The 27460-nt window shown below is 36.9% G+C and overlaps 1 long non-coding RNA gene across 2 annotated transcripts; it reads right to left on the reverse strand.

Annotated features, from left to right (window-relative positions):
• LOC148976903 (uncharacterized) lies at window positions 1-19148 on the reverse strand. Of its 2 annotated transcripts, XR_016145896.1 has the most exons (5): window positions 18633-19148; window positions 18396-18524; window positions 3978-4074; window positions 2203-2316; window positions 1-442 (listed from the first exon to the last, which is right to left on the reverse strand). It is a non-coding gene; the product is annotated as an uncharacterized LOC148976903 (long non-coding RNA). The 2 variants fall into 2 exon arrangements; XR_016145897.1 differs by lacking the exons at window positions 18396-18524; window positions 18633-19148 and adding an exon at window positions 6003-11641 and having other exon boundaries at window positions 3978-4072.
• Between the last annotated feature and the right edge of the window lie 8312 nt (window positions 19149-27460).

A 27460-nucleotide genomic window follows, 5' to 3' on the forward strand; every position in this document is an offset into this window, starting at 1 on the left:
TTTCTTTTTCTTTTATTCATTTATAAAGCACATTTAAAAACAACCCATGGTTGACCAAAGTGCTGAACAGGACCGAGTAATCAGAGCACAGGTAATACAACATAATAAAAACAGCATGAGCAATAAATACTGTTACATTCAACAGGGCTAACAGTTATACAAAGACTAAAAGCATTGGGTGAGGGACTAGGATCCTGTTGCTCGCTCAGTCTTTCTCAGTATATTGCTGAATATTTGCCTCCGCCACTAGAGTCACGTATGCTCTTACCCCAGTTTCTCCAGTTTACAGTGAGGATTCTTCAGTACAGTAGAGAGCAGCTTCACTCCTTAGTCTCCTAGATAATTCTCAGACAGATGCAGATCTCTCAGGTGTGCGGGGTTTAATCTCAGAGCTGCCGCCAGCGCAAAACAACTTTCATCTGTCACACCACAATCCCACAACCTGTAGAGAACAATGACACACATTAAGACCATATCCAGAGATAAACATGACACTTGTCCGGGAAGTAAACGCACTCTGTCAGTTCAAAGCTAGATTAAAGACACATCTCTTTGGCCTAGCATACACATAACACATTATAGACTTCTATAATTCAATGTTAGGCTGCATAGATTAGGTCAGCCGGAACCGGGAACACTTCCCATAAATCCTGATGTACTCGTTACACCACAAGAAGAATGACATCTACGCTAATATTAGTCTCTCTGTTTATCCCGAGGTTTACCGCAGCCTGCCGGATCCAGGCTGTATCCAGATCTGACTAGGACCTTCGCCTGGAAGCGACGACTAGTGTCACTACCCACTCAACAGGTAAAGCATTGTGGGGGAATTCGGTTTGCGTACCAACCCAGAAGTGATCAAATAAAATTCTGTATCAAAATGTATAGGCAAGACAAGTCGTTTGTTTAGGCATGGCTTGAAGGGAATTACAAACTTGCACACATATACTCAAACACACATAACTAAAGAATCAGTTATTAAAGCGCATGTGAATGCCATCAGCGTTTATCACAGGTTCAGTTTAAAGTCTGTTTAGGGAGAACGCTGTCATCTTAGCGGACCCTAATGGGCTCTATGCACGGCGTTATTTCCGGTGAAGGATTAAGGATGCTCGATAACTTCCGCCGATCATAGAGTCCAATGCAATACCGAGAATTTATATTGAATTTTATACTCCATGGTTATACTAATGAAACGTTAGTCACAAAAACAGATAAAACAGACACCCCTCGTTGTGTTTATGCTTCTTTTCAAAATTATATTAAATAAACATAACTATATATAAAATTACATCTAAACGTATGTACGTTTCGTTTCAAAGACGGGAGGACAATAAATATTGAAGACTCTGCCATAATCCCGTTTTCTCCGGTTTTCCTCCGCTTTAATCTACACAACCGGAAATGGACGAGCATCCTTACGTCAAATGCGGAACTTATGCGTGCATATAGCCCATTTAATAACCAATCAATCAAAACTAACTTTAACTGGAAAATAACATTATTCAAGAACCGCTATAAAGCCAAACCAATCTCTGTTACCTTAAATTATGTTTATCTCTGTAAAGCTGCTTTGAAACAATCCACATTGTTAAAAGCACTATATAAATGAAGATGACTTGACTTGATACTTAAAAAAATAAATAACAATGCTGTCAATATTAAATTATACAAATGTTTGTTTGTTCAAGTTATTAAATTACTTGAACGGGGACAGACGTTGGCTCATTAGTGGCCAGATGCACACACACATGACCAGCATCGGCCAAAAGTGAGCCTACGTTCTGACGTATTAATGTTGAACCACTGTAGTTACATGGACCATTTTAACTGTGTCTTTACTACCTTCCTGGGCCTTGACAGTTGCAGTCAGTGGAGGGACAGAGAGCTCTCGGATTTCATCAAAAATATCTTCATTTGTGTTCCGAAGATGAACGAAGGTCTTACGGGTTTGGAACGACATGAGGGAGAGTAATTACTGACAGAGTTTTCATCAACTAACCGTTTGAGACTAAAATGACACTTTGAAAAGCCTGAACCAGCAGCTTAAAAATTCCACTGAGAATTTTTTTTTTTTTTTTTTTTTAAAAGCTTACGTGCAATTGATGTCATTGCTAGTATTAGACTGACTGACTTTGATAAATGATACGTCTAATTCAAAAGTGTCATACTATAAGGACATCTTTTATAGAAATGATCTACCTGAGATCAGGCCATTTGTCTCCACTCTTAAAGTTAATTGGCGGACCCATAGAGCTGTCAGTCTTCACAGACACACAGCTGGACTCTGGGTTTGAGCTCTTCTGCTGGACTGAACTGGAACAGAGAACAAATTCAGTTTAATCCTTTAGACCAGTGGTTCTTAAACTTTTTAAGTACTACCACCTCAGAATATATTTGGCTCTCTAAGTACCACCAACGACCAATATAAAAAAATACAGTAGCGTACTAGGCCAAACTATTCAGCTCCAGTTATGCACAGCTCAAAAATGAGGCCGTTTAACTTCTAATAAGAATATTTATTATTGTCAGCCACTTTAAACATTGTAAAAAACACAGTTTGAACATCAACACTACACTGTTCTTCTTACATACAGGTAAATACAAAACTTAAATGATGATTAAATTCAAATGTATTGCACCTAAAAGTGAAATAAAAACTGTAGCCTACTGTACTTAAAATATTAAAGGGTTAGTTCACCCAAAAATGAAAATTACGTCATTAATTACTCACCCCCATGCTGTACCAACCCCGTAAGACCTTCGCTCATCTTTGGAATACAAATGAAGATATTTTTGATTAAATTTGAGAATTGCAATGGAGTAGTCGAATAAAGTCGTTATTTTTGTTTGTTTTCCGCACAAAAAGTATTCTCGTCGCTTGATAAACTTATAGTTGAGCCACTGTAGGCACATGGAATATTTAAACATTTTCTTCAATGACTTTCTGGGCCGTCAAGTTTCGATCCCTTATGCCTGGTTCGGATTACACGATTTTAGCCCGATTTTGGCACGATCCGTTTGACGTAGGGTGTCGTGGAGATTGGTAAACGACAACGGGCATCGGGACGCAAGATTCGATCGTATCATCTCGTATAGTGTGTCATAGTGGGCGACAACCTACGTCGCGTCTGCGATGCTTCACGACATCACGGCAAAAAGACTAGCATGTTTAATCTTTTTAACAGTCGTCCACAACAGTTCCGTCACATGTGTGAGGTTGACCAATAGGAGCAAAGAAACTTTTCTGTACACAACTTTCAAAAATGGTGAAACGAAAAAGAGAGATGATGGTGCTAACGTTAAAACTAGAAGATCAATCAATCAGATTGATCAAACAATCCAGGACTGTGTCCATTGTCTGGTTTTCTTTCTTTTTTAACTTATTTCTGAACACAGGACAGCCAATACAACACTCACCGCTTCATCCATTGTTTGTTTATGTTTGTTTCCGGAAGTCTCTCGCTACTAGTTTCGCCTTCTCGATGACATCATACGCGCCGGTAAAGACGGCATCCGATGACTGGTCAGGAAGCAACGTGTAGACTGACATGTGTCTTGTCCACGACACGACAAGATTTTAGGAGTCAAAATCGCGTAATTTGACAGTGATAGTCACAGACAAAAAAAATCGTGTAATCTGAACCAGGCATTAGGAGCCTATGTAGCAGTGATCCACCACTCAAATTTAATCAAAAATATCTTTATTTGTGTCCCGAAGATGAACGAAAAAAACTACTGTTGCCTATGTGATTCCTCTGCGTACCACGAGCCAGAGCCTGCGTACGACACTTTAAGAACCACTGCTAGATTCATTCTTTATGAGAGGAACAATTTTAATCCTCTCATAAAGATCCCTCTCTTTTTATTTAATATTTCATGTTAGTTTCAAAACAAAAAATAGGCAACAAAATCATATTTTTCTGTAAACCTTCTTTGATCTCTGTGTGTGTGTTGCAATGTTTTGTTGAAAGTACCTGCATTCTGGAGAGAAATCTCCATCTCTGGATGCTTGTGAATTACCCATGATGAAGATGCAGGAGAATCTGATGAGTTTGATCTCGTCCACTGACTCTGATGAAGAAACAGTCACACACTAAATTAAATGATTAAATTAAACACCGTTATATAATTAAGCTGGACATAGTGTGTGAGAAAAAGGATCATGTGACTGCATTAACCCAAGCTCATTGGGCCTTTACACACACAAGTCGGCCGTTGGATTTAGAATTTTATGAAAAATAACGGACACCGAGAAACGCAGATTGAATTTTTTTTATTTTATTTTTTTTTTATTAATGCAATATTAATAAACAGAACAAGACAAGACATACAAGCAGTAAACAAACTATCAAAACAAGGAGACATTATGATATCAAATACATTAAGAGAGTAGATATGAAAGAAATAACATTATTTTACATTAGTCTTAAAGAAAAAAAGAGAGAAGGAAAGAGAGATGAGGGCATACAAGAAAAAATAAAACATTAAGGAAGAATATTAAACATGGTACAAATTCTGGATGTTTTCATTGCTTTCTTGTTGAGAGATGTTGAAATTGCATTTAAATACATCTTCAATTCTTCTAAAGCTAAAGTGGGGTTTACTGTTCATATATTTAGCTTTATGGATATGAAAATTTCCAATATAAAGAAGGTTTATACAAAAACATGCATTAATTAAATTTTTGTCTTTGACATAGAATCCAAAAAGAATGTGTTTATATGATAAAGAAAAATTACAAAAAACCTTTTAGACAATGAGAGCATTAAAATTGTCCCAGAAAGACCGAGTGAAAAAACATTCCCAAAACAAATGATCAACAGTTTCAGAGGAGGTTTCACAAAAAGAGCAGGAAGTATCAATATCATTTCTAAATTTCTTTAAAAAGTATTTAACTGGATAAAACCTTTGAATAATTTTATAGGATATTTCTTTAACCTTATTTGTTAGAAAGAATTTCTGAAAATCTAGAGCTTAGCTCCTAACGGCACGGACGCAAAGCCAGGACTGGAGCAAAAGCCCGTTCCTCTCTGCACTCTAAGCGTTCTGTTATCACTCCGCTCTAATCCACTACGGGTTTTCCAGTCTCACTCACAGGAAAAAAACAACTGCTCCGTGTTCAATCTAATTTAAAAAAAGATAATCTTATGTTTTATTTTTTTATATATCACAAACGTCTGAATTTATAATACTATATGTAATGCTCTGGAAAGTATATGTTTAATAAATGTTCCAACTGCTTACACAAGGAAACAGTATGGGAAAGCGCACCCAGGTAAAAATAAGAATTTGACAAATTCTACAAACAATCTTAGTTTGCCAACAGTTAATAATATATATATATATATATATATATATATATATATATATATATATATATATATATATATATATATATATATATATATATATATATAATAGAATTATAGATGCAAGCACGCGCACGACGCAAACCCCCGAACGTTGATTTTACGAATGGGAATATGAATATTATATGAAATATGAATATGTATTGGGTTTAAAACCATACAGATTTTTGAAGGCTGATAAAACATCTCTCCTCCACCTTCCCCCACCACCCGACCCCACCCCCCGTCCTCCTTTTCAGTGTTATGGAAATGGCCACCCTATACTGGGAATTGGTATCTTGAAACAAAATCAGAATAATTAAATAAATTACCGTCACTATCAAATAATTGGTTTACGAGCATCACTCCATTATTGAACCAGTTTTCAAGAAATAAAGATTTCCTCTTATAAAGAATATTACAGTTGTTACAACATGTTCGGGTGAAAAAGAAAACAAACCCCGACACACTTCGACAGACTCTGATCCGACACATAAACGTGTTTGTTGGCGTTTGTGTGAATTGGCCAACATAAACTAAACTTCTAAAACACAAAAGAAACATTGAAGTGAAAGAAACGGTTCATAATCAATCACGTAAAATGTTCTCCAGAGATTCATTAATATGAGAAAGTCACACACGAACACTCACCTTGATCAAACTTTTACAAGACACAGGATCCGAAAACTACACGTAAATTCCCTCTTAAACGTTGATAAACACTTTGATGTTCTGTTGTTTTTTTCCGTATCGTATTTCCCCTGCTTAAAATAGCGACAGGAGAACATACTCTCACTTTCCATATGTGGAGAGAGAGAGAGAGAGAGAGAGAGAGAGAGAGAGAGAGAGAGAGAGAGAGAGAGAGAGAGAGAGAGAGAGAGAGAGAGAGAGAAAGAGAGAGAGAGAGAGAGAGAGAGAGAGAGAGAGAGAGAGAGAGAGAGAGACTTTTTGACTTTTAACCCACTTTATTACAAATAATCCAGGGTTAATTAAAGCTTACATAGGTTTTTTTTTAAAAAGAATTATTTAAAATACAAACATATAATAATAAATATCACAAAAAAACAAACAGCATAGTTAAATATAGATTTGCAAAGCACCATCAAAATCAGATTCACATATGCACTGGTTTACAAATATGATTGAAAGTCTCCAGATCTTTAACCAAGTCATAGTATGCATATTCCACTTTTAATCTAGTTTTAATTAATCCTTTTAAAATTGACATTACATCAGTTGACCCTGCATTATTTATTTTGCTTTTTCGTGAAATCCAAATTCCCATTTTTGCTTGCCCAAACAAAAAATTTAGCAAAACATGGATCTGTTTTCTGTTTCTACTATATTTTGGTCCATAGATAAATAACATAGGTGAAAACACTTCTCCCAAAACTATACACCATTCTTCCAATTTAGAAAACAAAGGCACAAGCCTTCCACATTGGAAAAATAAATGAAAGACAGTTTCAGTAATCCCACAAAAAGGACACCCCTCCTCAACCTGGGGATCGAGGTGTGCTCTGTATCTGTTTGTAGCTATTAACCCATGCACAACTCTCCACTGCAGGTCTCCAGACCTTTTTTCGATGGGAGGCTTGTACAAGGCCCTCCAGCATCCCTTCGGGGAAGAGCCTGATCCAAAAAACTCTTGCAATTTTGAGTCTTTAACTCCTCCCAAAGAGGGAGAGTGTGAAACTTTTACACAGGTAACATGCAGTGCTTTCTTCTCAGTTTTACTAAAACAGTCCAATACAGGTATCTTGAAGGTCAACAAAGACCCCTCCTTTTCTTCAAAAATAGCCGCAGCCGGAATTATTCTAAGTTCAGGAAAAGTTATCACCATGTCTTCATTAGTTGCTTCCACACTGCATTTAAATTCCGTCGGTAGGCTCTCAAGAATTTCATTTAACAGTCTTTGTGTCCAACGAGTTGATCTTACTCCAATCTTGGAAGCTAACATTTCAGGAGACATCCATCCATCTGAAGTTATCAAATGTCCAATCTTTACAACTCCTGCAGCTTTTAGAAGATTCCTCGTCGATGGCGATTTTAAAATCACTGAGTCCACTATAGAATTGTGCATCAGAGGTTCCTCCCTTGACCAGTGACCTCCCTCATCCGTTGCATCTCTTGAGATGTTAAAAGTCCTCCAGGCTTTGAACACTGAGTGGTAAAAGGAAGTTAGTCCAGTCAAATCAACATTTTGAATATCCAGGAGAAACAAGTGTTTATCCAGCCCCATCCCTCCTGCTCTTCTAAGGAGGGCACCAGCTACTCCAGACCAGCTAACATCCACTCCACCTTCTTGTCTGGGCAGAAACAAAACTGATGCTTTTATCCAGTGGTTACCGGACCAAAAAAAGTCTGTGAAGCATTTTTGAATTTTCCCAACCAGATCTTCAGGAGGATCCAGAATGTTCATTTTGTGCCATAACGTTGAGGCTACAAGGTTGTTGCAGACCAGGGCTCTTCCCCTATAGGATAACTGTGGTAGCAACCAACGCCAGCAAGACAACCGAGCACACACCTTCTCCACCAGGCCCTCCCAATTCTGTCTCTTGTAATCCTCCTTTCCCAAAAACACCCCCAAATATTTTAACCCAGATTTTCCCCATTTTTGATTACTTGGGTTGTGGTCTAAACCACACCACAAAGCATCACTTTTTTCCCAGTTAACTTTTGCAGATGAAGCTTTACCATAACTTAATAAAATCTCTTTTAAAACCTGAACATCTTTAACATCCCTTAAAACAACAGTGATATCATCAGCGTAAGCTGAAACCTTTACATACTCATCAACAAGATCACCTTTCACCTTCAAACCCATTAGACTCTCTCTTAATTTACATAGAAGAGGTTCTATAGCCAAACTATAAAGCTGACCAGAAAGTGGGCATCCCTGTCTGATACCCCTCTGCACCTTAACAGGGACACTCAAACCTCCTGCTATCTTTACCATACATACTGCATTATTGTACAACAACTTTATCATTTTCCTAAATTTCTCTCCAAACCCAAAAGCTTCTAATACTTTAAAAAGATATTGATGATCGACACGATCAAAAGCGTTTTCCTGATCGAGCGACAATATTCCTACATCAATATTATAACACATTGCATAATCAATAACATCACGTACCAAGTGTAAATTGTCAGCAATACATCTATCTTTTATACAGTATGATTGATCTTTGTATATTATTTTAAACAACATTTTGTTCAATCTATTGGCAAGGCACTTTGACAAAATTTTATAATCAGTGCAAAGAATTGCCAAAGGTCTCCAGTTCTTAAGTATGGTAAGATCACCTTTTTTTGGAAGCAATGTTAAAACAGCCCGTTGGCAGCTCTTGGGTAGAAAGCCAGTACGATCACATTCCTTAAGCACCTCAAATAAATCAGATCCAACTATTGTCCAGAAATGTTTATAAAATTCACCAGGAAGTCCATCTATACCAGGGGTACGACCCAACGAAAGACCTGTTACAGCATCACTTAATTCCTCAAAAGTTAATCCAGACTCCAATGCTTGTTTATTTAGCCGAGGAAGATCTTGTAAAAATCCATTTTGTATCGGGATGTCTATATCCTCAGGTGAGTATAAATGTGAATAAAAATTCACTGCTAGTCTGCGCATTTCCAAAGGGTCAGATGTACATTGTCCATTGTCATCCTTCAGGTTATGGATTTGGTTAACTTGTACACTCTTGCGTTGTAGATTGAAAAAAAAAGAGGTGGGACTGTCCATATCCTTTATAGATAAGAATCTATTTCTCACAAGAGCTCCTTTAACATTGTCATTTAAAATGGGGCTTAGTTTTATTTTCTTCTCAGACCACTCATGCACATTGGGAGAAAGATCGCCCATCATGTTTTTCTCAATGGCAAGGATTTCGCTTTCAAGCTGTTCCAGAGATTGTTTCAAACTAAAATTAGAGCAAGATGTATACTGCTGACAAAAATCCCTTATGTGAGCTTTACCAATTTCCCACCAAAGAATAACATTTTCAAATCTTGTTTTTTCTTTTCTCCATGTCTCCCAAAAGTGCTTAAAAGAATCACAAAAGCTCTTATCTTGTAGCAACTTGACATTAAAGTGCCAGTAAACACTTCTATTTTTCTTAGAGTTCAAGTTACAATCAATAGTGATTAATTTGTGATCAGTGAAGGATGTGGAAAATTCTACTTTTCATACTATTTGATATGTACAGTCTATCTAGTCGTGCTGCTGAAATCCTCCCGTCACTAACCTTTACCCATGTATATTGCTTAACAGAAGGATTATTTTCTCTCCATATATCAGTGAGATTAGATGTTTTAATGACATTAGCAAGTAATGTAGATGACTGAAAATGAGGTTCCTCTCCATTTCTATCAAGCAAAGCATTAATTGTACAATTCCAATCCCCAGCTAAAATAGTAAAAAAATTACCCTTCTGCTTTCCTAAAAAACCTTTTAATTTATCAAAAAGAATTATTCTCTCAGCTCCTATGTTAGGTGCATATACACTTATAAACATAAAAACAAGACCATTTAAATCAACCTTAACTGCTAAAACTCTTCCTGGTTCAATTTCACTTTTTTTTCCAAAATTTTGGCTTTTATAGAAGGTGAGAAAAGAATGGCAGTTCCTGCACTCAGATTAGTACCATGTGTGAGCACACACTCATTCTTCCACCACAATCGCCAGTCAACCTCATTGTTTGCATCACTATGAGTCTCTTGTAAGAAAATGACATCTAATTTCTTTAGCTTGATAAAATTAATCACTGTATCAGCTTTACTCTTATCCCTCATTCCGTTGACATTTAAGGATCCCACGGGTTTCCATGAGAAAGAAGAAGATTAGAAAAAAACCAATCAGACAGAGATGTGTATTAGCCATAGCGATTAGGTATATTTTCCCCTTTTCCCTTTCCCTGTCTTAAACATTTTCCTAATTTCAGTTATATGTTTCTTTAACCTAAAACGTTTCTGTTGTGACAACTCATCAGTACTGCAATTTTTCCTTGCCCATGTTACAGATGAGATAAACTTTTCCAGATCTGGGAAAAAAAAAAATCACTCTTCTATACTTTTACCTTTTGTCTCATCCAGAAAATAATTGATTTGTGCCACAGTGTACAGATCTTCTGTATCTAGACCCTTCAGACCAGTGTCCATCATCTTTCATACTGTCATCTGTGCACTGAGATAGCCCATCTAGCTCACCCACCGAGCATTTCTCAGCCCTTTCTATCGCAGTCTGTGTTACAAACTCATTTTCTTTTACTTCTTCAACATCATCATTTATGACAAGTGTAGAACTACATTCAGCCTTCTCTCCACATCCATACCATCATCGCTTTTACTCACCTCTTTGTGCCCGTGTACCTCCTCCAACGGCCTTTTGTTTGGTTTCTCAGATACTCGTTCATCCTGTGTTTTTTCCGTATTATCCTCAACATCACTGGTATCATTGTGATGCACTAATCCGTTTTCAGTAAGATCAACAGGCAGCTGCTGCTCAACATCCGCTTTTTTTGGGACAGGTGAAACGTTTGTGGCCTATATTTCCACATTCAAAGCACTTTAGGTTATCTGTACTTGCATACAGCATATATGATCCATCTCCATGACTCACACGAAACGAGATCTCTAATGTGCGCTCTGTTGAGGTCAGAAACATTAACACCTGTCTCCTAAAAGACAAAACGTGTTTGAGGTCAGCATTTTTACATCCCAATGGAATGTTCCTTACAGGACTTGCGACTTTACCATATCGGGATAACTCTTTAACAATCGCGTCATTTGAGACAAACGGCGGTACGTTGGAAACAGTGACTTTAGTTGCCGGAGCCGTTAAAGGAGTAACGGGCACAAAGATTTCCTTAATCCATAATCCATTCTCACTCACTTGATTAACTAACTGTTCAGTTTTTAAAAACACAAGAACGGCTTTGTTCATACGCGATGCTGAGAGAATATTTTCAAAACCTATAATTCCTCCCACCACCACGAGAACATCCTCCACACTCACGCCAATATCAGGCACACACCTGCAACCATTACGCATCGACAGGTGTGAGACTCCCTGCCTAACCTCAGAGGCCATACCGACACGCGACAAAAGCCGCGAGCGGCTTTAAAACTCTGCAACCTCAAACCAAAGAAAAAGTAAAGACCATAGTGGGAAGAAGAAAAATAGGAAAATACTTTCAAATTTGTCAAAGTCCACGCTCGCTCTACACACTACGCTCACTCGCCCTACCACACTCGCACATGCGCAGAGAGAGAGAGAGAGAGAGAGAGAGAGAGAGAGAGAGAGAGAGAGAGAGAGAGAGAGAGAGAGAGAGAGAGAGAGAGAGAGAGAGAGAGAGAGAGAGAGAGAGAGAGAACTGTGAATGTTTAACTCTTTTTTATTCTCTATTCATGTTATACAATAATCACATTTTCATAGTTAATAACAATGAGTAATAAATAACTATATTAATTCCTTCAAATTTCAGCAATACCACTGAAACACTAATTTATCATCATCATTCACAAAAATAAAATTAGCATTTATACACCACTTTCTCTTAAAAATGTGCATATCATTATTCATTTTATAAAATTCATACTCTATTTTAACTCTGGATTCTACCAAAGCTTTGAACAATTCTACCATATTGATCCTTTTATCCTCATTTTCAAGTTCATATGCTTTCCAAATAGTTAACTTTGCTTGACCAATCAAAAAATTGGAAAAGGTGCAGGACTCACTTTGAGACTTAATATATTTAGACCCAAAAATAAATACTGTTTTTGAAAAATTCCAACCAAAACCTTCAAATATATTTTCTAAAATATTCAAAAGAGGTAAAATTTTGTAACAATCGAAAAAAATGTGAAACACAGTATCCGTTACATTGCAAAATTTACAAACAGAAGATGAACTAAAGTTGCACTTGAACAAAAAAGTTTTTGTTGCTAATGCACAGTGCAGGATACGCCACTGTAAATCTCCTGATCGTTTTGGCAATGGACTTTTATAAAACAAACGCCATGAAGGTAATTGCGCATCAGGGGCAGATAAATAACTCCTCCATTTTGTATCTGTCTTATTCTTAAGTTGTTCACAAAATCTTGACTTCACACAAGCTGTATACAAAAGCTGCTTACTGCTGTTTGAAAAAGAAATGCATGAAGTGCAGAAGATGCAGAAGTTCTTTCAAGGAAAGAAGTTGTCTCATTTGTCCATTATCCTGCCAATTATATGGTGTTACAAATAATTCAGGAAAAGAACTTTGGTTTAATCCATCAACAAAAAAGTTTTCAAGAAACTTATTAAATGATGTAGGAAATGACGATTTTAACTTGCTTAAAACATTCTGCACTATTCTTTCTGACTTCCTACCCATTTGTTTGGTTATTTCTTGTGCACAACGCCATGTACTATGTTCTGTGTCAACTAAATCTGCGATAAAGAGAGAGAGAGAGAGAGAGAGAGAGAGAGAGCATAAAGTGAGAAAGACCCTAACCAGATACAGGCTGAGTGACCACAGTCTGGCCGTAGAGAGAGGACGGCACCGGCAGAGATGGCAGCCGCGAGAGCTGAGACTGTGTTCACTGTGCTCTCAGAGAGAGGTGCAGACAGAAGAACACTTCCTCATACACTGTCATCATTATCACAGCAGATCAGACTATTTCTCTAGATTCCAACAACTAGATCCAAATTTTATGGCATTGCCAAATTCAGAAAAAATTATTCATATTTTGGGAGAAAACTCCAGCTCAATCACAACAGCAGCAAACTATGTAACAGCCTGCCACAAACTACGAGAGTCAGCCAGTGGACAAAACTAAAGTCAGAATGTTGGTTAAAAACTTGTTTTTTTGTGTTTGTTTATTTATTTTGTTTGTTTGTTTTCTGATATATGTATTTCATGCATTTGTTTACTGATTCATTTACTGATTATTTGTTCATTGCCTATGTAATGGCCAATGCTTTGGCAATACTGTATAAGTCATGCCAAGAAAGCTCATTTGAATTTGAATTTGAGAGAGAGAGAGAGAGAGGGAGAGAGAGAGAGAGAGAGAGAGAGAGAGGGAGAGGGAGGGAGGGACAGGGACAGGGAGAGAGAGAGACGCGCGTTCACGAGAGCACCACGCATGGGTGTGAGAGCAGAAAGTGTTGCCTGAACGGGCGTTAGAGATTAATATTTCGTAAATAAAGTGGTAAATTATGTTTTTGCGCAAACAGAGCATTCTTTTTCAGATTGTTTTTAGCTTTTTTTAAATTCAATTTAGTTTGTCTGTCTTCTATTTAGTTTATTAATTTATTCTTAACTAGCTTTTTGTCTGTCTGTTGTTTTTTCTTCATTCTTTTTGTTTGTTAGTCTTTTGGTTTTCTTTTAGTTTATTCATCAGTTTTTTCTTATTACCTCTGTCTTTCACTCTTCATCATTTTTATTTGTTCATCCTTTCCTTCATTTGTCCAGTTTTGCATTTCATTTATCTTTCTGCAGAACGCATGAGTTCCTGATAATAAATCATAAAGAGGACTTTATTTGATCACATCTGTATGATATGAAATAAGTTTGTCATCATCCAATCATGTTTATAATTACATTTAGTCATTTAGCAGATTATTTTTTCAAAGTGATCTACAAATGTGGAAGAAAGCAATGTGACATAAACCTGAAAGAATCACATCAATTATAACCATACTGTAAAAAATACTACTGTAAACTTTATAACAGTTCAATCGTTGGTTTAATTTATTGTTCCTGCACTGATAACTTTATTGCACTTTGGAAACTTTTAATTTAATAACTGAAATAGTCAAAAGTTATTAACAGAAATGATTGAGAAAGCTACTGAATAAATAGTGATGTTGTAAAGTGATCTCTTCTGTTCGCTCTCGATACGGTTCACTCGTACTGCGTCTCTCGAAGCGATGGGAAAGCTCCTGTTTCCTCTGATTACTGAAGACTCATAGAATCACGCAGTGAAAAATGCTTTGATTTCTCTAGTGCTTTCAACACAATAGTCAGTCGAGTCTCCTTCATTTATACAGCGCTTTTAACAATATAGACTGTTTTAAAACAGCTTTACGGTGATAATAGAAAATTAAAGTAAAAGATTGGTTTGGTTTTACGGCAGATCTAGAATAAAATTATTCTCCAGCTAAGTTAGTTTTGATTGATTCACTGCTGGGAAAACACGTCCCTTGAACGAAGCCGTGGCCGCGCAGCGACAGGAGGGACGGCCAAGGTCGCTCCCCATCCGAGACCTGCAGGACTTCAGCTGCTCCGACCTTCACATCATGACGGTCTACAGTTCTCAGCCAGACTCCTGCAGCTCATGGACGAGGGCTGAAGCGGTCCTGCCGTGTTCAGAGAGCTGCGCAGCGCCACTGATTTTACCCTGAGCGCCACTATTACCCCTTCTCCACCGAGGCAGCTTGAGTTCAGAGCCAGAGGCAGCTCTTTGTCTTCCGACACCCAAAGCACCAGCTCTGAACCAGGAAAAGTGGCCCTTAAAGGACAACTCCAGCGCTAAATGAACCTTAAGTCTAATTACACATTGTTACCTAGTCAACCGTTATCTGAGATTTATTTTGATGATTGCCGAATGTAAATAGTTTTATCTCTAAAAACAGTTTAGCCTATAACGCTAGTATAATGCTAGTATATGGGGCATAGAGTAATGACAAATAAAAATCGCTTGTTATTACCACTAACAAGGCTGAAAATAGCCCCACAGTAACACGACAGCATAACAAGGGTCCCTACATTCAAACCGAAGCATTGAGAACTTTGTCAGTGTCCAAACAGTTTAATAAGCAGATGTTTTATACACACAGTCAACTTCGCGAATACAGGCAGAAGCCATCTTTGAAAAATAGTCTCGACCAGTCGATCTACGAACGCCGATCCAAGTGCGCTGGTTAGATGTGAATAAGGTGATAAGGTGAGCGTGAACAGTAGGCTACATGTACATATTGAAGAGAAGTAAACGGTTTGTGTTTCTTCTGGAAACAACGGACCCTATATTCTGCACAGTTCAGCGCACTTGGATCGGCGCTCGTAGATCGACTGGTCGAGACTATTTTTCAAAGATGGCTTCTTCCTGTATTCGCGAAGTTGACTGTGTGTATAAAATATCTGCTTATTAAACTGTTTGGACACTGACAAAGTTCTCAATGCTTCGGTTTGAATGTAGGGACCCTTATTATGCTGTCGTGTTACTGTGGGGCTATTTTGAGCCTTGTTAGTGGTAATAACAAGCAATTTTTATTTGTCGTTACTCTATGCCCTATATACTAGCATCATACTAGCGTTAAACTGTTTTTATAGATAAAACTATTTACATTCGGCAATCATGAAAACAAATCTCAGATAACGGTTGACTAGGTAACAATGTCTAATTAGACCAAAGGTTCATTTTGCGCCGGAGTTGTCCTTTAAAGGGTTAGTTCACCCCAAAATAAAAATTGTCATTAATGACTCACCCTCATGTCGCCCCAAGCCCGGATCCGCATTCAGTGACGCTTTTGATGTGGTGCGGTCTGCAGACTGAACGCGGATCCACAACAGAACCGGAACACAATACAATGCTGAATAAAGTGTAGTTTTTGTTATTTTGACCAAAATGTATTTTCGATGCTTCAAAACATTGTAACTAACCCACCGGTGTCACATGGTCTACTTTGATGATGTCTTTATTCCCTTTCTGGACAAGGACAGTATACCGTACACACATTTCCAATGGAGGGACATAAAGCTCTCGGACTAAATTTAAAATATCTTAAACTGTGTTCTGGAGATGAACGGAGGTCTGACGGGCTTGGGACGACATGAGTCATTAATGGCATCATTTTCATTTTGGGGTGAACTAACCCTTTAAATAGCACCAATACATTGCTTATCTAGAAGTAAGAACCGCTTGCGTCAGGGTGGGTTTACTGTCACCAACAAGACACAAACTTTGACCGCCATTTTTCAAATAGCAGCTATTGGAGGTAATAGCAGCTTGATTGTAATCTCCAACTATGCAACGAAGGCCATGTTCACACTAATACGTTTTCATTTGAAAACGTATATTTTTCTCTCCGTTTTGGCCTTCCGTTCACACTGAAACGCCGTTTTAAGTTTTTGGAAAACGCTCTCCAAAGTGGATAAATTTGAAAACGCCGTTTTCGCGTTGTAGTGTGGACAGTGAAGCCGGAGGTATTTCAAAACGATGATGTAAGTTTAGTCATGTGATCCATGTAGTACCAATAGATATTCATGTTTATCGGTATTGTGCCTGTTATGTGTTATTCATTTTTACACTATTGCTAAAATATGTTACTTTCTATGTTACTTAATATGTGCTATTCTTCATAGCAAAGTACTGCAAAGATGACAGATAATGTACTCTTGCTGTCCTGCGGCAAAACAGGAGAGCAGTTGTGTTTTAGACCAAACATATGGCGACCTGGACGCATATTTTGCTAAATAAAATTATCCTGTTATTGTGCGATAACATTATTATTTATTTTCCCGTCTGTATCATCTCGGTGAGCTTTTGTGAAGTTTCACGCATGCGCAGTAAAGTGAATTTAGAAGTTTCTCATCCACACTGAAACGTCGGAAAACGCCTGAAAACGCTAGTGTGGACGGAGAGCGTTTTTAAACGAAAACCCCGTTTTCAAATGTATCCGGATTAATGTGGACGTAGCCTCAGGATTCGCCGTGTTAGGATGCCGATGTAGGTTCGCCATGAGCATCAATAGTAACGCAACGACCGCTATTGTTGATGGAAGGCTTGTTGATGGTTGACGCTACGGGAGTGTTTGGAGAGTACGACTCCTTGTGCTTTTGATCGCTCTCGCAGTGCTTTGATGTCATGCGCCGATCGGTCTGCAAGAAGCCAAAGCATCTGGAACAATCCTGGTGTATGCAACATGAGATGTATATAGTGAGGTAAGATCTGGCTCTGTGGCCTGTGGAAAGGCAAACAGGTTCTTAAAAAGCTCGTCAGTCGAACCAACTCTGATCTGGCAATAGCTCTGGCTCTGAACTAGCACCCGGATCATGCTGGAGGAAAAGGGTATAAAACGACAGGCTCTCGGCAGAGCTGTGGCTAGTTTCCCGGTGTTGGACCCAGCAAACACAGAACGTTCCCCTAACGTCCAGAATGGTCCCATGAGGTTATTTTTTGGGAACCAAACAAGAACGTTATAGGAACGTTCCATGTAGGTTATTTTTAGGTTCCATTTTTATAACGTAAGGAGAATGTTCTGGGAAAGTTCCCTCAACCTTAAGGGAAAGTTCTAGGAATGTTCTGGGAACCAAAAACCTATAACGTTCCCACAACCTAAATTTGTTTACTGGGGAGCCACTTATGGCTAATATGGCTGAGAGAAAAAAGTATTCGCCTACAGTATCTATCGCGATTCTCTTTTTTTAGCATTACAGAATCGTTTTTTTTTAATTATACATTTTTTTTAATATTAGTTAAAATTCTATTGCCTTATTTTTGTCCTTGCTTATAGACAAGCTTCATAAAAATTAGCCACTTTTTCCCAACAGAGGATGAAACATGTCGTTACGGGTGTCGTAATTTTTATTTATTTATTTATTGTCATCATTGAAGACACCTGATGATAACAAGCAGAATCACACAAGGAGATAACCATAATTAAAAAAAAAAAAACTTTTTTTTTTTAAAAAGTCACTATATTATGGAGATCAGAGTGTGTTTTAGTTGGGCTCTTGACCCTTAAATGATTAACTTTAGTTGTTGTTTGGCTGCTGTGTGTGAGTTATAACAGCCAGATGAACAAATAGATAAGGTGATCTGATGGTGTTGGTTGTGTTTTAATCATTATTTCACAGTCATTTGACCTGAATCACTGAACTCATATAGAGCACATGCATGTCAATGCATACAAACACACTAGAAATGTTATCAAATGAACATCATTTATCAGATTCCCTCATTTAAACCTGCTCTGATACAGCAGCACTTAAGCACTTACTAATGTGCTCTCAAACACACACACACGCGTGCGCGCGCACACACATACATACAGTGAGAGAGCCTGAAGATGGTCAGTTGGGCGGTAATGGAGAGGAACCTGACGAGAGCAGCACCTGTTCACAGCAGGAGGTCAGGATGCACAAGACATGGAGTGTATAATGACCACAGCAACATTACCTCTGAAACAGAACAAGAGCAGATATTCCACATCAGCAACACTGTCACGATTCCACACACAGGAAGCAGACGATCCAAAAGCAGTATCTTTATTCAAGGGTAATACATACTCACAACAGTCCAGGCAAGGGTCAAAAACCAAATAAGCAATCCGTACATGAAAAACAGAACAAAACTAGCAAGAACACAGGACTCAGAAGTGGTGTGACGAATAACAAGGACTCCGTAACAAACACTAAACAGGCAGGGTATTTATACACACAGAACATGACATTCGTGATGGGGAACGGGAACAGCTGAATGCAATGAACAGTGATGAGCGCAGACAGGGATTGTGGGGAATGCAGTTCCAAGAGTGAATGACACCGTGGGGAAAGAGGACCTCTAGTGGACACCAGGGAACATACACCAGACACTGTGACACTCTGAGTGAAAAATATAGAATCCTGTTTTTATAATCATGCTTTTATGGAGACTTAATACTGATTTAGCTATTTGTGTCAGAACTGTGCATTTAGACTTTCTTTGAAAATGACTACATTTCCCTCAATTGTAATTGAGGTGGCAGATTGGATGAAGAACTATATTAAGTCATTAGGAATTAGAATGAGAACAGAATAAAATGTATGCAAAAAAGTTCAAATTCATTCATGTATTGTTTTATAATTGTTTGACCAAATTTGATTTGCTCCTAATTTTGTTATTTTATCTGAATATCAACATTTGTGAGATTTAGTCAAAGCAGTTTTGAGGTTTATTTTTTTAGGCATTTATTGACTTTTTACAGAGTAACCCAGTATTGCAATGCATGACTTAACTTGCATCAAAGTAACTTTCCCCAACACTGATTTAAAATGGTTATCCGTGCACATATTTTCTTTTGTTAAAATTCGCGTCCGCTTGTATTCTTTAACTTTTTCCTCATCATTGATGGATCCCGTGTTTTCGCTGTTATGCGGCAGGGGGCGCTATTGCACATCTTCTGAAATATTACTGAATCTCCCGATCAAAACTGAGATAAAAAGAGCATTGCTAAAAGCATCGCTTATGCGTGTGTTGCCTCTGAAAATGTTGCTTTTTTTATGAAACTCATACAACCCACATTGAGGGTTTTGACAAAAAAGGAAGCTAGAATGATATATATATATATATATATATATTTGGTTCTGTGGCTCTGTTTTTTTTTTTTTTTTTTCAAATATTGACTGTTCAGACATCTATACAACTAAATATTCTGGTGGCCATGAAAGTTTGATCAAAAATGCTGGCGGTGGCTGGCAAACACTTGCGGGGAAAGAGTTAAAGGCACAGTGTGTAAGTTTTGGTCTCTTATTCAAAACAATCATAAAGGCTTGATGACTCTTGGGAGGGGTGATCTTCCCTGAACTTCAACTTTGTTACGTTTGATCATTTAAAATCACATTATTTTCTTTCATTCTAACGAAACAGTCATGAATGCTGAATTCGACTCCAGATCACTTTATTTGACGGATTAAAAGTGGGAATTTTACCTGGTCGAAACAATAACAAACATTCGAGTGTGTTGAAAATGATGTTATAATGTTACTTTTAATGTTACTATTACAACAAATAAAGCCACTTTATACAAAAATAGTGTTGTCTCTGAGGCATGCAAACATGTTAATTTATGGACTCAAATCGTATAAATTAGTTAAGTCAATATTTCAATTAAATTGCAGTTAATATGTTTGTGCAGTAGAAAGTTCTACTTACTCAATCTTTGAGTTTGTTAACTAAAAAATTGATGTAACTGATTATTGTTTTGATGTTATGACAACATATTAAGGATGTGTGCTGAAAAAGAGTTCTGTCTAGATATCAGATGCATGTTAATCTGAAGTGTGTGTGTAATGCCGCTCTCTGACCTGAAGGGGGCAGCAAGCCACCGCTGTTAGAAGCTGACGACTGAGACCATGAGATTCATTGTTCTAAGAAACAATGGAAATGAAAATGGCCAGAGGACATCTGTTCATTTGTTCTGTTTTGAAGATATCCGCGTGTTGCATCCACAGGTTGTCGTGTTGTTGATGAACGTGTGTTTGCTCTGAGGAGGATTTGGAGGGCTTCTGTTGTTGCTCACTGAAGTGCTTGAGCATCGTAACACAGGTACGAGTGGGACTGGCCAGGTCAAGTGTTTACGCTGCTCGGATCCTCTTTGTCTGCACTTACGCAGGGATCACAGAGCTCAGCTTCAAGCCTGCTAAAATTATCACAATACTATCAGAGAAAACTTCCATGGCTTTCCTTGAGAAACGGATACTTGTTTTTATCAAATATTTCATCACTGATATTGACTCTTGCATGAAGCCCTTTCTCTCTTATTCTCTCTCTCTCTCTATATATATATCTTTATCCTTCTCCTCTCTCTCACACACACACACACACACACACACACACACACGCAGGATCTAAGCGTAACAGCACAGGGTAGATAATTACAATTTCAAAATCATTTGCCAGATCATTACCACCTAATCCCCTGTTTCATCTTATGAGTCACGCGTCTCATTTGGCATGTGCTGGACAGCGCAGGCTCTTCCTCTTCCTCTTCTTCTTCAGTTTCTCTCCTCATAAACACACTGTCTCTCGTCTCTGACCGCGCTGGAAGAGCCACAAAGACACACTCATACACACAGACATCAACGAAATGTTTACATTCAAATAGCTGAATCTTTGTTTTCTTTGTCTTGTCACATATTGACATTTTATGAAATCTGAATATGAAGAGTTCAGATGCAAAAGCCTCTAAATGCCATTTGAAATTTTCTTCTAGAATGATAATTTTTTATCAAGCTTGTATAATTAAGTTCAGTGATTTCACTTAAATGGCAATGATAATTACCTATTAATTGTTATTTATGTGAAATTACTGAACTTAAATACACAAGTTTGATAAAAAATCATCATTAAAGAAGAAAATTTCAAATGGCATTTAGAGGCTTTTGCACCTGAACTCTTCATATGTTTTATTAGTTGTAAAATTGACATCTTCACCTTTTAATTTACTAAATACATGTGCATTGTTGTTGTGCTTGACAATAACACAATGAAATTCTGCAGACTTCATTTTTGTCCAGGCTGTCATACAAAGAAATTATCAACACATTCAAAAACAAGAGAGAACCAACCAAATATTACATGTATCATGTACAGTGTATACTTTTTGTGAGCTTTTTGATTTTTTCTATACATTTATGCTCAAATAATTTCGTCAGATAAATACCTTAACCTTTTAAAATATTTCAAAAATACATAAAATATGATCCTCCTTTTTGATGGTTAAATCAAACTTTTTTTTGTGAAAGTGTATAAAACGTTTGTTTAATTCCATTCCATAGTATTCGCCTTCATTCACTGTCTCCATAGCAACAGCTCGGAGCAAATCTAATTTAACAGGATGCCACCATCTAGTGTCTAAATATTAGGCTACTGTTTTTCCTTTTCTTTGTCAGGCTCTGATAATTTCCTTGCTGCATCTCTAATGTTTTGACAAAATATGTCAATTCTAATATAATGCTGTCAGGGATATTTGCAAACCATCAAAAGCAATGATAATATTTTATGTGCAATAGCTTTAGTCATTTAACGAACGAGCATTTTTCTTTGGCGTATATGAAGAGTTCAGATGCAAAAGCCTCTAAATGCCATTTGAAATTTTCTTCTTTAATGATGATTTTTATCAAACTTGTATATTTAAGTTCAGTAATTTCACTTAAATAACAGTTAATAGGTAATTATCATTGCCATTTAAGTGAATTTACTGAACTTAAATATACAAGTTTGATAAAAATCATCATTAAAGAAGAAAATTTCAAATGGCTCTTAGAGGCTTTTGCATCTGAACTCTTCATATATAGATTTGTATTTCTGCAGTGCAGGTTTGTGATGTGGACTCGGCCTGAGAGGGCATAGCAGTGTCTGTGACTCCAGAGGTCAGAACTCAATAAATCACATTTGACCTCTGACCTGTAGTTCAGTTCAGAGAGACAGACCAGTGACCCCATCGCTGTCCCTGACCAGCAGCGTTTGATGGAGGGGAACAGATCTTTGAGTTGAGTTACAGGAGATGATCACCATCATCAGGCCGGTTTATTTGTATCGTGCCTTTCACAATCCAGATTGTTTCAGAGCAGGCAGCTGCACAGAAAATTGTTACAAAAATGATTGTATAAACAAATTACAATGTTAATAAAATCACGCTGCATTATGGGATGATAACGATGATAATCCAAACCCTAACCTAAACGTACAGTAAGTACATAAGTGACTTAAAAAGCAATAAAAAAAAAACACAGTCCTGAGTAACTTTTGACCAATTTTCAACATTCCTTTTCTATCTAAAAAGTATTAGAAAATGTGTCCGCCACACAATCTCATGTGGATAAACACAATGTTCAAGAACCATTTCAGTCTCGTTTCCGTCCTCTGAAACATCACCACATTCAAATATGGTTGACCCAACTATGAAACAATATAAATAAAATGCAACCACATGTTTTTTAACACAGCAGTGCATGCTGGGAAACTAAATGCCATCTTACTCTATTACAGCTAAACTGATTGATAATCACTGCAATTTGACAACATAACACCTTTTAAACAGATTTCAGGTAATCCTTTATTTTAAGTTGGTTACATCTAGTAAATAATATTAACATAATTATGGAAAATTAAATTTAATAATAAAAAAAAATAAAATATGGATAATTTCAAGCACCTAATCCTAAACCCTAACTTTAACCCTATATTTAATTAATTAATATTGTTCAGTACTTATTTGTGTGATTATACTGTAACATCATCACCTTCAAATAAAGTCATTTTTTACACCTCCCAGATCACGTTTTTCCCAATTTATTGTGGGAATAGAATATAGAATATATTTCGGATATAGAAATTTCAGTGACACAATTCTATAAGCTTCCTGCTTTTTGTTTGTTCAATCATGCTTTCAGCAACCAATGAAAGTGTATATTGTCGACTCCTATTCATATAAATATTATTCATGTTTAATCAAAATGTCAATGACAAATTTGATCAACGACCCAGGTAATTGCAGGTCTGCAGTGACAGGCCTATAGCAGTTCAGAAGACACGCTATCATCTGTTAATATTTTTCTGTATGGAAAATCAGTTGGATAACTAATATACATTTTTTGCAGACACACATAATACCTCTCAAAATGTTTATAGTGCAAAGTGTTTACCTCTCCTGTGCTGAACCGTGGTGTCAGAATTACAGTCTGACAGATGAGTGTGTGTTGAGATTATTGTGAGGTTAGATGGATTGAATAAACAGTTATGTTTTGTTGTAATCCTGGTAAACCAGGCTTCAGTCTGATAGCTCTGTGGAGATGAGAGCTGTCACTCAATCCCATAATCCCCTGCTCTCCTCCGCTACCCACTGATCCCTCCTTAATGCAGCTAATTTCTTTTGTGTGTGTGCGTGTGTGTGTTGAGAAGTTTGCACAGATATGGCCTAGTGGTGCACGATATATCGGCCGCCAATTTAAAATATCGGTCGATATGGTCATTTTTTATAGTTCCGACGTCAAAATGGCGATGTGAATCATTCCTGTGTGGGGGATGGGATGTTTGTTTTCACACGAGCTCATACGAGCGCAAGTCCTCTCAGTTTCAACAACAAGCCAAGAAGAAGACTGGAACTTGCGCGCTGTTTTCTGTCAGTCTTACTAAAGGCCTTTGCACACTGTGTCCGAAATTTTCGTATGCTTTGTTTCGTATTCGTGATTCGGTGGATCTGAATTGTCAAAATCAGTAATTCTAGAATGATTCATTCTTTCCAAATAGAGCTATTCAAGTCATCTGGCGAAATTGTTTTTATATCACAATATATATATATATCGCAGAAAAATTAAATATCGCAAAGTCATTTTTTTACCAATAACGTGCAGCCCTAATTCTCGCTATGTGTTTTCTATACAGAAATATCCAAATCGGTAAATATCGCTATCGGGTATCGGTATCGATAAATATCGGTATCAGGCATCTGGCGAAATTGTTTTTATAGCAGAAAAATTAAATATCGCAAAGTCATTTTTTTACCAATAACGTGCAGCCCTAATTCTCGCTATGTGTTTTTTATACATAAATATCCAAATCGGTAAATATCGGCATCGGGTATCGGTATTGATAAATATCGGTATCAGGCATCTGGCGAAATTGTTTTTATATCGCAGAAAAATTAAATATCGCAAAGTCATTTTTTTACCAATAACGTGCAGCCCTAATTCTCGCTATGTGTTTTTTATACATAAATATCCAAATCGGTAAATATCGGTATCGGGTATCGGGTATCGGTATCGATAAATATCGGTATCAGGCATCTGGCGAAATTGTTTTTATATCGCAGAAAAATTAAATATCACAAAGTCATTTTTTTACCAATAACGTGCAGCCCTAATTCTCGCTATGTGTTTTTTATACATAAATATCCAAATCGGTAAATATCGGTATCGGGTATCGGTATCGATAAATATCGGTATCAGGCATCTGGCGAAATTGTTTTTATATCGCAGAAAAATTAAATATCGCAAAGTCATTTTTTTACCAATAACGTGCAGCCCTAATTCTCGCTATGTGTTTTCTATACAGAAATATCCAAAGCGGTAAATATCGGTATCGGTTATCGGTATCGATAAATATCGGTATCGGGCATCTGGCGAAATTGTTTTTACATCTGGCGAAATTGTTTTTATATCGCAGAAAAATTAAATATCGCAAAGTCACTTTTTTACCAATAACGTGCAGCCCTAATTCTCGCTATGTGTTTTCTATACAGAAATATCCAAAGCGGTAAATATTGGTATCGATAAATATCGGTATCGGGCATCTGGCGAAATTGTTTTTACATCTGGCGAAATTGTTTTTATATCGCAGAAAAATTAAATATCGCAAAGTCACTTTTTTACCAATAACGTGCAGCCCTAATTCTCGCTATGTGTTTTTTATACATAAATATCCAAATCGGTAAATATCGGTATCGGTATCGATAAATATCGGTATCAGGCATCTGGCGAAATTGTTTTTATATCGCAGAAAAATTAAATATCACAAAGTCATTTTTTTACCAATAACGTGTAGCCCTAATTCTCGCTATGTGTTTTCTATAAAGAAATATCCAAATCGGTAAATATCAGTATCGGTTATCGGTATCGATAAATATCGGTATCAGGCATCTGGCGAAATTGTTTTTATATCGCAGAAAAATTAAATATCGCAAAGTCATTTTTTTACCAATAACGTGCAGCCCTAATTCTCGCTATGTGTTTTTTATACATAAATATCCAAATCGGTAAATATCGGTATCGGGTATCGGTATCGATAAATATCGGTATCAGGCATCTGGCGAAATTGTTTTTATATCGCAGAAAAATTAAATATCGCAAAGTCATTTTTTTACCAATAACGTGCAGCCCTAATTCTCGCTATGTGTTTTTTATACATAAATATCCAAATCGGTAAATATCGGTATCGGGTATCGGTATCGATAAATATCGGTATCAGGCATCTGGCGAAATTGTTTTTATATCGCAGAAAAATTAAATATCACAAAGTCATTTTTTTTACCAATAACGTGTAGCCCTAATTCTCGCTATGTGTTTTCTATACAGAAATATCCAAAGCGGTAAATATCGGTATCGGTTATCGGTATCGATAAATATCGGTATCGGGCATCTGGCGAAATTGTTTTTACATCTGGCGAAATTGTTTTTATATCGCAGAAAAATTAAATATCGCAAAGTCACTTTTTTACCAATAACGTGCAGCCCTAATTCTCGCTATGTGTTTTCTATACAGAAATATCCAAAGCGGTAAATATTGGTATCGATAAATATCGGTATCGGGCATCTGGCGAAATTGTTTTTACATCTGGCGAAATTGTTTTTATATCGCAGAAAAATTAAATATCGCAAAGTCACTTTTTTACCAATAACGTGCAGCCCTAATTCTCGCTATGTGTTTTTTATACATAAATATCCAAATCGGTAAATATCGGTATCGATAAATATCGGTATCAGGCATCTGGCGAAATTGTTTTTATATCGCAGAAAAATTAAATATCACAAAGTCATTTTTTTACCAATAACGTGTAGCCCTAATTCTCGCTATGTGTTTTCTATAAAGAAATATCCAAATCGGTAAATATCAGTATCGGTTATCGGTATCGATAAATATCGGTATCGGGCATCTGGCGAAATTGTTTTTACATCTGGCTAAATTGTTTTTATATCGCAGAAAAATTAAATATCGCAAAGTCACTTTTTTACCAATAACGTGCAGCCCTAATTCTCGCTATGTGTTTTCTATACAGAAATATCCAAAGCGGTAAATATCGGTATCGGTTATCGGTATCGATAAATATCGGTATCGGGCATCTGGCGAAATTGTTTTTACATCTGGCGAAATTGTTTTTATATCGCAGAAAAATTAAATATCACAAAGTCATTTTTTTACCAATAACGTGCAGCCCTAATTCTCGCTATGTGTTTTCTATACAGAAATATCCACATCGGTAAATATCGGTATCGGCCATAACAGCAATATTAATATCGGTATCGGCCACAATTTTCACATCGGTGCATCACTAATATGGCCACTTTCCGACTTTCCAATGAAGGAGACCAAGAAAGCAAGAAATCGAAATATAAGCACGTTATAATGTTTTTAAATGCTGCATTCAGCACATCTTCAGCACTCCACATACTGTAGCTCTACTCTAGGGTAACTGTCTCCATTTTAAAGAACCCTCTATGCTAAAAATTTCAATGTTAAATTTTTGCATAATACTTTCAATGTCAATTTTTTTTCTAGTTTTAAGGTATGTTTATGAACTGTATAATTCATAAAATGCAATCAAAATAAAAAAATAATTGAAAAATCCATATAATCCCAT

Source organism: Pimephales promelas, chromosome 12 (genome assembly GCF_988280905.1).
Source record: "Pimephales promelas chromosome 12, fPimPro1.hap1.1, whole genome shotgun sequence".
Lineage (NCBI taxonomy): Eukaryota > Metazoa > Chordata > Actinopteri > Cypriniformes > Leuciscidae > Pimephales > Pimephales promelas.